Genomic DNA, 12,943 nt, shown 5'->3' with positions numbered 1-12,943 from the left:
ATGTGACCCCTAATCCTAATCCAGGTCTGACACATAGCATGCTCTCATTGAATGTTTCTGAATGATTAGATAAATGAAATACTCAGTCTGAATGTATATCCCAGATTCACTACCTATTATAGGCTCTGTGATCTCAAGCAAATAACTGAACCTCTCTAAACACTAGTTTCTTCACCAGCAAAATAAAGACACTACAGCTACCTTAGAATTTTGATAAAATTAGGTAATGTTAGCAAGAACCCTAATAGTTTCTAGTATTATAATTAAGACTAATATTATAGTTAAAATGAATCACATAAAGCTAAACTAATCAAAGTGGTCAAAATTATAAAATTTTTCCCGCTATCACCAGAAGAAAAAGGAGAAACTCAATGCTGCAGAGGCATACTCCTCATCCTAATTCCAAGTCACTGTCAGGCTTCACTATTGGGAATAACAAACTTGCCCAAACACAGACCCCTCCTCCTTCAGGAGTCACCCAAGGTTAATTTCTTATGCCTACTTCTTTCTCAAGTACATTATGGGCAAAGGATTTACTAGAAAAGTTACTTTCAATCTGTCTTATTTTTTTATTCTTTTATTAGTTCTTTATTACTTTATCAGCTTTTGCTACTATTGCCATATTCCACTGATTTCACTTTTAGTTCTTACAATGCCACTTTCTCAACCTCTGTTGTCACTGAGAGAATTAGAGAAACTGCATATTAAAATTACTGGGAATGTTAGGCCTGGCGTGGTTGTACTTCTATGTAGTATTTCTTACTAACGGCTGAAATAAAATATTCAGATCTCCATTGAAATTGAAAGCATTCCACTTATATCATTCTTTTTCACTGTGCCTCTATGACTAGGAGAAATTATGAAGAGACAATCAGAAACAAGTCTTTCCCTCTTTCCACTGCAAGTGCACATGCACACACACACTTCTTTGGATACAGCATGACAATAATGCCAACTCAAGTCAAATCCTTACTAAACGTGAATATTTTAAAACTTCTAAAAAAAAAGTTGACTACTGTTTGAGGCTTCATTCAAATTTTGCCAATTATCCCACTATTGTCCTTTCTCGTGTCCAGGATCCAGTGGAGGATCATGCACTGCATGTAGTTGTCGTGTCTGCTTAGTCTCCTTGATCTAGAATAGTTCCCCTGTCTGTCTTTCATAACATTGACACTTTTGAGGACTTTGGGTTAGTTATTTTGTAGACTATCTCTCAGTTTAGGTTTGTCTAATATTTCCTCATGATTAAAGTTACGTTAGTCAGTTGGGCAAAAATACCACAGAAGTAACTTCTCATATCAAAAGGCTCACGATGCTGATTTGTCTCATTGTTGAAGATGTTAACTTAAGTGGTATCTGTTAGCCTTCTTCACTATAAAGTGCAAAATATTCCAGGCTCATTTTATACTCTCTATGCCTCAGTCTTGAAACCAGCTTTTTCTCCAGGCAACCTTAAGTCCTGATGGGAGGAAGGGAATAAAATTTAGAAAACAAGCTGTAGACTCTAGGTGTACTTACTGGTACTGAGGTTTCATTACTTCTAGGCCCTCTCAGAGCTAGTGAAAAAAAGTGATATATATGGTATATATTTGTACATGCTTATGCATTTCTCTATCTATTTCATACATATATAAAACCATGATTTCATATTGGTTCCTGCAATTCTAAGGCACTCCACAGGATTCATTCTAATCTTTCTCTTTTCTTTGTAATTATCATTTCCTTTTTTCTCATTTTACAGATGAAGAGACTGAGGTCTTGGGAGATTATCCAACGTCACACAGCTGGTAAGTGATAAAGTAAGGATTCAAGCTCCAGCTCTTAACCACTAGACTTGACTGCAACTCTAAAAATGGAAGCAGAAACACTTCCCCTAGGAATCATTTTGTGGAATTCAATAAATGGCTTTAGGATCCCAACTCAAAATTAGACAGAAAAGTTGCCCAGCAGAAAACAGAAACTCCTTGTTCCAGGTTTGGTCTTATAATTGCAGAGAACAAGCAAGTTTGTTCACCTCTAACAACTTACCACCCGTTAGTTCTTTAACGTGTACCTAAATGCGATAAAACCACATTGCAATTGCAGTAAGAACACAGGACATAAAAGATACACTGTTTTTCTTGATTTCAAACAAAGGAAATTTGCGTGGAATGGAACTACCCACTTGAAGGACAAATTTGTAGTCCTACATTTGAGCTCTTGTTGATCCAAGCCTCTCTTTTCTTTCAGTATTTCAGAAAACCATCTGCAGCCAAATGAGAATAGCAAAAAGCCATCAACAATATCCACGCTCATCTGGGTCCCCTGACCTTAAGTTCATAAACTGTACCATTTACATTTTTTTCTCTTTGTCTCAGTCTTTATTCTTGAAATCACTTGAAGATTTATAAATTAGTAAATAATATCCCTTTAAATATTTTGTAACGCTTTCAGAATGTGACTTAACAATTCAAGTAATGTTTCGCCAATTGAAGATAACTTTGATAGAGAAAATCATTTGAAATCACATTCATTTACTCCAAATGTAAGTGCACATAAAGTTTAATATATATGTCATAAATCATAGATCACATATGACATAATTGATACTTCATGTAATAGAAGGAGCAATCCCAAATTAATTCCAGATAAAAATAACTTACCTAAGAGGCAGTAATTTCTCAAGTTACTCCTTTCTGTCTACAGTATGATTCAATCTATGATTTTTTCATTTGAGAAAAAAGTAATTTTCTGGCTTCCAAAAATTAGTAGACATTAATAAATATTATTCACCATTCAACTTGTCCAAGATATAGTTTAAATAATAAACAATTTAAAGTCATCAAAACAGACACCAAGGGGCCAGCCCGGTGGCGCAAGCTGTTAAGTGCACGCACTCCGCTGCGGCTGACCGGGGTTCGCCGGTTCAGATCCCGGGTGCGCACCGATGCACTGCTTTCAAGCCATGCTGTGGCGGCGTCCCATATAAAGTGGAGGAAGATGGGCACGGATGTTAGCCCAGGGCCGGTCTTCCTCAGCAAAAAAAAAGAGGAGGATTGGCAGATGTTAGCACAGGGCTGATCTCCTCACAAAAAAAAAAAAAAAAAAAAGAAATAGACACCAAAAATGTAAAAGACTCTTACAAAGAGATAGATTTATAACACTTGTCAAAATTAATATCTTATAAATGCCTCATAAAGAAATATCACTCAGAACCTTTCCACTTTGGAAGAAGAAGGTATAATTATACCTGCTAAGGGTAATAGTTACTTTGTCAAAAATTGATAAAATTGACAAGAAAAATGATACATATTTCCTCAAAGATTTAAATGTTCTTACATTCAGATGTAACCAATTCTTATGAAACTTGTAAAAGAGCTGTTCCCATCAGATAAGTAAACTTTTACTATATAATTAATATATTCCGTGTATTTTCTTGAGTACAAAATAGGATAACAGTTGACACAATATGCATGGTAGATGATTCTAAATCTATATCCCACTGACTGAGCTAAGTCCATTACTTCTTCAATCATGAAAAGTAAAAGAACTCCAAGTGTGCTTATCTAGCCCAAGTGGGATCAAGCCTAGTTAATACTGCTTTGAAGAGAAGAGCCCAGTAAGTTGGATTGATCCACTGAAAGTCCTTTTTCCCCCTAGTGTTTCCCCTGGTGTTCCTGCTGGAATACGGATTCCAAAAGTCTGAGCAAACATGCAACATGGAAAGCATACCCCAAAACCTGGAGACCCATGAGTTAGAAGGTAGAGCCTATTTACCGCATTATCACTTTGACAGTTGAGGTTCTCTCCATATTTAGAATTCTGGAGTAACCAAGGCATGAGCTCACAGTCTGTGTTGGGTGGGAAGAGGAAGGTGAAGGAAGCCCATCCCTTCCAGTATTATGAATGCTCCATTCCACTGTAGGACTTGTAGGTATCAGTGAGGCCAGTTTGTTCAGTTTATACACAGACGGCCCTTTTCCCCATTGCCACACTTGTGACACAACAGCTGGGTAAGGAAGGACTCGAGCATTGGTTAAATGTTTAGCCAAGAACCAGCCCTGACCTCACTGCAGGGGGGAGGACTCTGGTTGTTGGTTAGTTCTTAGTCCTCTCAGTATTTGCTAGAGGGCCAGAAATCAGAATTTCTCCCTTGAGGCTGAAGATTGCATTAACACCAATTCATCTCCTTTGCTGCAAGTAGCAGAAATACAGAGGTTTGGGGTATTAATCACACCCTGCTTCCTCCCTCCAGGTCTGAGTCACTGATTAGACTGCTCAGCTTGACGCAACAGCCCAGAATATAAAGAAAGTTCTCTCTCACTGTACCAGAATTAGCTTCTAAAATGGTTTCCCTCATGAGAAAAGCCCACATTGATACGCAAAAAAAAAAAAATGGAAGTTTCTTTAGCTTTAGTTTGTATCCAAGTCACTAAGTTTAGACAGTTAATATTAGTGGACTCTAATATGCACTAGCCTTAGAGAAGATTGTTTCACTTCTAAGTATCAGTTTCATCAGCTATAAAATGGGAATAATAATGTTTGCTCTCACACTTCCAAAGATTGTTTTGAGAATTTAATGAAATCAGTTAAGACAAAAAGCTTTAAAAATCAAGGTTGAAACAATTGTAGCATTGAATTACCTTCAAATCCTTCTCATCTGATGTGATAAATATTAATTTTCCAATTACCAAAAATTTCTGCTCAATTGGTAAATTGTGTTTAGAATGACCTGGGGGTGGAAAGTCTTATCACTTTACACAACACCTACTAATTTTAAGTGACAAATCCCACAAAGAGGCCAGAGTTAAGGCATATAAAAGTTATAGCACCTGTTCCAATATTGGTATTAGGCCTTGTACATGTCTTATTAGGCTCATCCCCATCGTTCACAGTGCTGTGTTTCATTTCTTTCCCTTATTCCTTCTTTATTTTCCCCTGTTCCAAGTAGTACCCAAGATAATGCTTAGCCAAATCAAGATCTTCAATAATAATGCACCTGTCCACCGAAAGAATACAATTTACATCAAATTAGATATGGTAACTATTTTCCTTTCTGTCTCATGTATCCCCAATCCATAGACCAAATTCACAGAATAAGTCCATATACACATGTTAATTTTTTTAGTAGAAGAGGGAAAGGAGGGAAAATATACTTCACAAGTTTTGTCTAACATATTACACAAGAATGCAATAACTTTCATGTGGGATTGAAGATTATTTACCAAGCTATTGGTGCCAAGGTAAAATAAATAGTATGTATTGATCCAGTTATAAATGTTAAATGTTCAGAAGAAAGAATATCTCATGGTAAGTAAGGTTAAAATTAGAGGTGACCTCAGGAGGAGATATATGTGCAGTCATATTTTAATAGAGATGGGGAAAGTCTTGGGCATTGGCTGGAATTGCCAGACATGGACAAGGTCGGCATGAAGACACTGACCAAAGCAGCTTCCAAAGCAGCAAACCCTGAGTCCTCAGAACCTGCTGATGCCTGGAGGAGACACAGAGGAGCAGGACAAATGAGCCTGCAGGCCACCAACGGGCGTACTTAGAAGAAGAAGTGAACTTCAAAGATGTGACTGTGAACCTCACTCAGGAGAAGGGGACGACTCTGGACAGAGATGTGAAGCTGGAGAAGCACAAGAACCTAGTCTCTCTGGACCAACCTCCCCAAAGTCCTGAGTATTTCCCTGCAACCCAGGCATCAGCTTTGAAACTAGACGTGATCTCCCAGTTGGAGCAACAAGAAGAGCTATGGAGAGAAACAAGAAAAGTTTCCCAGGGCAATTACCCAGATTTGTAAACTAGACTTGAAAAGAGAGAAACATCTTCAAAGCATAGAAATTTTTATGAGTGTCTCTCATGGAGTGAAAATAGTCAAGTTGACAAGAGATGATCTTTTGTCCAATTTTCATGTGAAGTAACTTGTCTGGCAGCACATCCAGCTGAGCAAGCAGTGTAGGAGAGGGTGTGGAGAGACCGAAGAAAAGACCCAGAGAAGGCATACGAGCCATGCAGGTTTATTGGGACTTATGTATAGGGAGTGTCCAGGGGCAGCTAGCTGGACGGAGTTGTGCACCCACTACCGCAGGCAGAAAGGGGGTTGCTTATACAGGCAAGAGAATAAAGACTACGTGTTTGCCAAGAGGGACTGTCCTTGGTACGACAGTGTTCCCAGGAACGTAGCTCATGTGGAAGGGTTCTGTGTTCCTTCAAGATGTGCTGTTCTTTGACATAAGTTAAGATCCAGGTTGGATAGGCCCTAGACCATTAAAAATCACAGATGGTTGGCATCCTGCCCAGAAGGGGGCCAGAAGGACACATCGCTGCTATAGGGCACATAGCCTAGTGCCCCTACATAACCCAAGAGTTGTAGGGATCAGTTAGAGAGGCACCAGGAAAACCAAGGGAGGAATGTTTAAAGGAAGTGGCGTCCATCCAAATGAAAGTTGTAACTCATGATGGGGTCTGCGGAAAGGAGGAACTTAAGGAAAAGAGTGTTTGATTTCCTGTCTTCCAGATACAGTTAAGGAACCATTTTCATGAACGTGCCTTGAATATTAATATTTGTAATACAATTCCATTTTAGTAGTCATCAGAAGAGCAAAGACAGTGAAAAAACATGTGAACATAATGAATATGGAACACTGACTGTATTCATCTTCCAAAAACTCAAATAGAAGGTAAATAATACATATATGCTGATAGTGTTCAATCTTTTGACCAAGGTAGTCCCTTAAATACATATATTTAAAGACACAAACTCTTTGGGAGAAATACTCTTTAAATACAAGGAATATACATAAGTTTTTATATGCTATGTTTACATGGCATAAAAACCATTCAATATGTTTTCTTTTTGTACTAATAAAATTCACAATTATAAGAACTTCAGTTGATATATGTGAAGCAAAAATGTTGGTTTACAACAGATGTAAAAGTTAGCAGTATTTTCTACACAAGTAATCAAATAAATATTAATACATTTTTGAAGAAAGCATCTTACCAATATTTATTACTATTGGAAGATTTACAAGAAAAGTAGCATATCTTGCCATCAATCTGTCCTTTTTTTAGTCCCCTTCTAAAATGTGTTTCAAAATAACATCAAATGTAATTATGCCTCTTCTTTTAAAACTCACAACATTGACAAGAGATACTTGTTTTAGTAGAGTCAAATGTCAATGTACTCTGATTAATCTTTGAGATATCTTAAATTCCTTTTCTCAATAGGTTAAAGAGAAATCAAACAGATTTTTTTCCACCTGAGCATGAGATAATCAAGTTTCATTCTAGGTTCTAGAAACCATCTAACAGGTATTTTCCCCCAGAAAAAGAAAATAAATAAATGTGTCTATAATTTATTATGAAGTTCCATGAGTTCCTAAAATATAATTAATGCAAAGCTGAAAAAAATCCCTCTAAAGAACAAAAGTTGGTTTTATGAACAATGCTTTCTAGAAATGGCTATTTTCCAAAAGGAAATAGACTTCTAACCAATCTCTGTGCTATGAAGTCAAGTGTTATTGCCTTGATCTCAGAGTTGTTTCAAAGAAATATTCATCAAAAAAAGAACAAAAGCAGAGATAAAAGAGAATAGATAATCTGAAACAAAGCTAATAAAAGGAGGAAAATTGAAATCATAAGTCAGAGCAAGAAGAATCAAATAATTGGGAATTGACAATTGAGATATAAAACACTGGAAAAGGGAAGTAAGTTCATACATTTTCTGACATGGTACAAAGGCTGACATGCAGAACAGAAGCAGACAGTATTTTAATCAATCGTTTGATGATGAGCTTGTAAATGAGAAAAGAAAAATCAAAAGGAACCCAAAAAGAGACTAATAAAATTTATGCAAAACTGGCTTTCAAGATGCACGCAAAACTCTACTACCAATTCTGAAAAGATTAAGTACACATTTTCCCCAGTACTGCATTTTTAAGTACACATTTTCCCAGTAGCAAACACCTAGAATAAAATCCACATATTGTAGGTGCTCAATATTTGATTAAAGAATGAATTTAGAGGGTCATTATATTTTACACATATATTCATTCAAACAACTGCCTGAGATATTTTCCTAACTCTGTTCTGCTGATGCTGCAAGAATCTGAATGACTATGATCTTGACATATTATATTAGCTCCAAAAAGGGTTTACTACGTAGACTCAAATAGCACCACTTCATGATGTCTTTGATAAACTATTTAAATAACGGCTAAATCATCCTTATATTATAGTATTTTTTACAAAGGTTATGTTTTTATTTTCCTGCATATTTTTTAGAATATAAATAAATTGTAGGAGGCTAAAAATCTTGAACTACAATTTTTCTTTATATTAGGAGATATTCCTGCTCAGTAGACAATAAGTAAACAAACCAAATAACAAAGGTATCTAGGAAGTCAGTAAGATTATTTTCTGTCCAAGTTTTCCTATTGACTTCAGTGTAGTCCCAGGAGACTCACTTAACCTCACCCTGTCCCTCATTTCCTTATCAGCAAAATGAAGATTAACAATGCTGTCCTAATTTGAGGACATTTTGATAAAGATGGCCAAATACATTTTAAAGATGAAGACTGAATGTAATACTGTGGTTTTTCAATTCACAATTCCATCTTAATTTAAATTAGGTCTAGCTTGTTATATGAAAAGACAAGCATGAATTCCAAAAAATATTTAATGATTTGTATTGGGGGAAAATATGGACCTCTATGAAAAGCAGCCCTGTTTTTCACGTGATGATAAGGTGTGGGGAGCCACCAATTACATGTGTATAAAGCTCCTGAAAATATTTTAGTAATAAGCAAATAATTCTGGTTTGTAACTTGACAATGTCTACAGAATGCAAGTACCACAGAACTGAACTTTACGTCCATGGCAAAATCAGATGTTTCCAGGCCTGACCCTTGACTGTAGACTTGCCTTACTATGTGAGTGAAGACAAGAAAGGAACTAAAACCCAATCGTGTTACTAACAACTAGACACATCAGGGCTAATGGCCAGTCCTCAGGCCGTTCACCTCTAATCCATCAGACAGTAAGGGCTCCACTAAACCTCTCAAAAGAGGCCTGATAGGTCTGTCCCAGGGTAAAGGGAGAAAAGATGCACAAGGTTTGGTGCATGGACAATGTAAAAGGATTGAAGAGAAGGATCAAATCTGTTTATATTCCATTGTGTCAAATTATCTTCTGGCCGAGCCCAAAGTGACTTGTAAGAGAATCCTGGGGAAAAGGGTGAGAAGAAGAAATGTGTCAACAAGCTGTGTCTTCAAAGTATCTTCAAAATGAGAGGAGAAAAACCACATGGAAACATGGCTTAAGAAAAGAAACGGAGCATGGTGCCGGTTGAAGTTGAGCAAAAAAATAGCTAAGCCAATTTCATAAACCGTGAATTCTCACAATGGTCCTAACCTGGGAGCCAACATGGTGATGAAAGAAACACAACAGGAACAAACTCTCCACTGGAAGTGAACACAGTGACCAGAGAATGAGTGGATTATGTCTTGAGTGTCAGAGGAGAAGACAAAAAATATGAGGTGGAAAAAAATTGATAGTCACAACTGATTGCGAGCACACACAGTACATTGGAGTTCCACTCCCTTGACCTAGTAAAGAAAAATTCAAGTCTGATATTTCCAGCTATTTTTGCTTGTGACAGCTGAACAAGGGTGATACAGTTTTACTACTATTATTGTGACTCTGGAACAGCCAGGGGACAAGAAAAAAAAGCATTGAATTTTGTGGAAATATGATGATAGAGAATGGGACACAAAATTGAAGACAAACTAGTCTCTTATTTTGAGGTTTTACCCAGAGTCATTTATTTACTTACCAGGTGGTATATAAAAATCACACTATGGTGCTGAGGCTCCAGGACTTAAAAATGTAAGTTTTATAATAATGATCAAGTAAATCTAGGAGACTTTTTTTTTGTAAAGCATTCGCCTTGACTGCTGAATCTGAAAATAAAATGAACTTACCCAGTTGTGAGTTCTTCTCACAAGTCTATTTAGTTATACCTTCTAGTTCTCCAAACTAATTATCATGAATCATAAAACCCAACTTTTATCATGCACAATGGTTTAACATGCTTTATGATTAATTTTTCTACTTAGGCGACTGCCTCATCTTTTGAGAAGGAACAATTTAGTATCAAGTGACAGAGCCTTTTCTCGAGTGGCTCTTTTAATATCCTTGCCTGGATGACTCTTGCACTTCTTATCATTTCCACTACAGTAGTCAAATATCTGCGGAAATCTGGTTTCTTTTATGAATTTAACAGGGACAGAGTTTGGAAAATAAATCAGTTTGACAAATGCATCTTTATTGGATTTTATGGCCATATCCATAACTCGTCAGGAAACACTCTTCAGGAGATAGGAAAAATAAGCAGAGCGTAAATATACCATTAAAATTCCAAATGCTGGATACTGAGTGAATATAAAACAGCTAAGAGACTGTACAAGTTGTGAAGAAGAGTAATAGAAATGGAAAAGGTGAGAAAAGTCCTCGGAGTCTGTTAATAACAGAAGAACAACTCAACAAGAGGACAACAGAGTATGGATATACATGTTTAGGAAGAAATTCTCCTTCAAGATGCCAATTTTAATTAAATGAAACAAGCAAAGGCCTTCTTGTATCCTCAGATTCAAGACTGATGGAGAATGATATTAAAGAACTGGTAGAAGTATATGCAGCCAGCATAGCTAAGTGTATAGGCCACCTCAAGAACAAATGGAGAAACAATAGAACTAAATATTAGAACTCTCTGCAGTGATAGCCAAGGTCCCAGACTCAGGAAAAACTGAATGCTACCCTCATTGCCATCCCCAAAATACAAAATGGAAATGTTGTTCTCCAAGTGGAAAGAAAAGGTCATAGACTTGCCTTATTATTGAAGTAAAGGCAATTAAAGAAGAAAATTTTCTTTCATACTGATGGAATCAGTTGGTTGCTGAATTTCTAAGGACTCCATGAATGTTTCACATGAGCAGAATTCCCTTGCTTTCTGAAATTTATCCCGCAGCCCTTCACTTTGAACTATGTTTTGCATAACACTCTAGATTTTCTTTCTTTCTTTTTTTTTTTTTTTTGTTGAGGAAGACTAGCCCTGAGCTGACATCCATTGCCAATGCTCCTCTTTTTGCTGAGGAAGATTGGCCCTGGGCTAACATCTGTGCCCATCTTCCTCTACTTTTTTTACATGTGGGACGCCTGCCACAGCATGGCTTGATAAGCAGCACATAGGTCTGCATCCGGGATCTGAACCTGCGAACTCCAGGTTGCCAAAGCGGAGCGTGCGAACCCAACCACTACGCAACCAGGTTAGCTCCTAGATTTTGTTATGCTCATATGAGACTGTACTTTCAACTTAGACTATACTACTAAGTCAGGCAACATGAAAAATTCCTACCCGGAAATTTTTAAACTTCTCTGCCTTATCAAATTTATTTTTCTCTGTAAAATTAGTTTTGTACTGTTTGTACCACCAAATTTTGTTTCCATTTTTGACTCTTTCTGATGGACACAACAGACAAATCTGACGAGTTAAATGTATATTTGTTATAAGATAAACTAGTTTTTTCTTCTCTTAAGCCACAATCAATAAATAATTCCACAATACTTTAAAAGCACAGCTCTCTCAATTATAACAGCAATATCAATAACGTATAAACTAATTTCTTTTGGGTTTAAATTTTCTTTTATGCTCACTCACCAATTGTCATGGGAAAATATATATGACAAGAGGGAAATCAGCCTACATTTGCAAACCCATGAATGTTAACTTGTGTGCTAGTAACTTGCTTATGGAAAAGAAGAAAGAAGGCTGTTGTGTGTCTCATTCATCTTTGAATGCTCTCACCGCATAAAAGCTAGTGTGCCCTTCCAGAAGTAGGACTTCCATTCACAGCTGTCATCACAGTCCAAACTCTAATCAATTTTGTATGTTCTCTTGCTCCCAGCAACAGCTGCTGCCTTCTGAGAGTCAGTACTGCTGGATAACTTAGCACTCACTTCTCCAATAGGATTTTCTTTTGCTGCCAGAAGAAAAACAACTCCTTTTAATGGAAGAGATCCTGCTTTTCAGTGAGCTTTGAAATCATCCTTCCTAGAATTTGGAGGTTACTCTTTTAGAACCCTTTTTTAATCCCAAGCATAAATCACTTTAAGTCATCTCCAAGATCTCCATAACACTGGCTCCTTAACTATGTGGCTCTGTATTTTTTTTTTTTTAACATTTATTACAAGTTTATTTAGTTTTAAAGGGTTACAAAATATGTGAATTAAGTATTGAATGCTCATAGGGTGCAGAGAGTAAAATAAAAACAAATATTAAAAATGTAAAGATGTTGCTTAGAGATAGTGTTTTCATTTGTTGACTAAAATCCTTTCCCAGTGGAGTCTGTGACTTTAAAATATTTATGGTATGTTACTATTGTCCTGTCTTTTATATGTCCCAGCTTTATTTTCTTTTAGCTCCAATTATCATATGTCCTCTTTCTACAACAGTATTATTGTATTTGCCTCTCCAGGAAATGTCCTCCTATGTCAAAACCAGTTTAAGACGTATCTTTTCATAAATACTTTGCACCTAAGTTTATTGTTTTGCACAAACCTATGGTAAAATTACTTTTTTTTTATTTTATTTTTTTATTTTTTTTTGATTTTTTGTTTATTGCAGTAACATTGGTTTATAACATTGTAAAAATTTCAGGTGGACATCATTGTACTTCTATTTCTGCATAGATTACATCATGTTCACCACCAAAATACTAATTACAACCCATCACCACACACATGTACCGAATTATCCCTTTCACCCTCCTCCCTCCCCCCTTCCCCTCTGGTAACCACCAATCCAATCTCTGTCCCTATGTGTTTGTTTATTGTTGTTATTATCTACTACTTAATGAAGGAAATCATGCGGTATTTGACCTTCACCCTCTGACTTATT

General features: G+C 36.5%; 1 long non-coding RNA gene across 1 annotated transcript in view; it reads right to left on the bottom strand.

Moving 5' to 3' along the window:
- The window catches only part of LOC147916852 (uncharacterized), a 168,104-nt gene that overhangs the window by 148,743 nt on the left and 6,418 nt on the right, over positions 1-12,943 (bottom strand). The window contains exon 2 of the long non-coding RNA XR_015552489.1: positions 11,852-12,026. This is a non-coding gene — a long non-coding RNA (uncharacterized LOC147916852). The remainder of the gene's footprint in view (positions 1-11,851; positions 12,027-12,943) is intronic.

The sequence above is a fragment of the Ceratotherium simum genome, chromosome 6 (genome assembly GCF_057802395.1).
Source record: "Ceratotherium simum simum isolate JZ-2026a chromosome 6, ASM5780239v1, whole genome shotgun sequence".
Lineage (NCBI taxonomy): Eukaryota > Metazoa > Chordata > Mammalia > Perissodactyla > Rhinocerotidae > Ceratotherium > Ceratotherium simum.
This window is presented reverse-complemented; position numbering and strand designations above follow the sequence as displayed.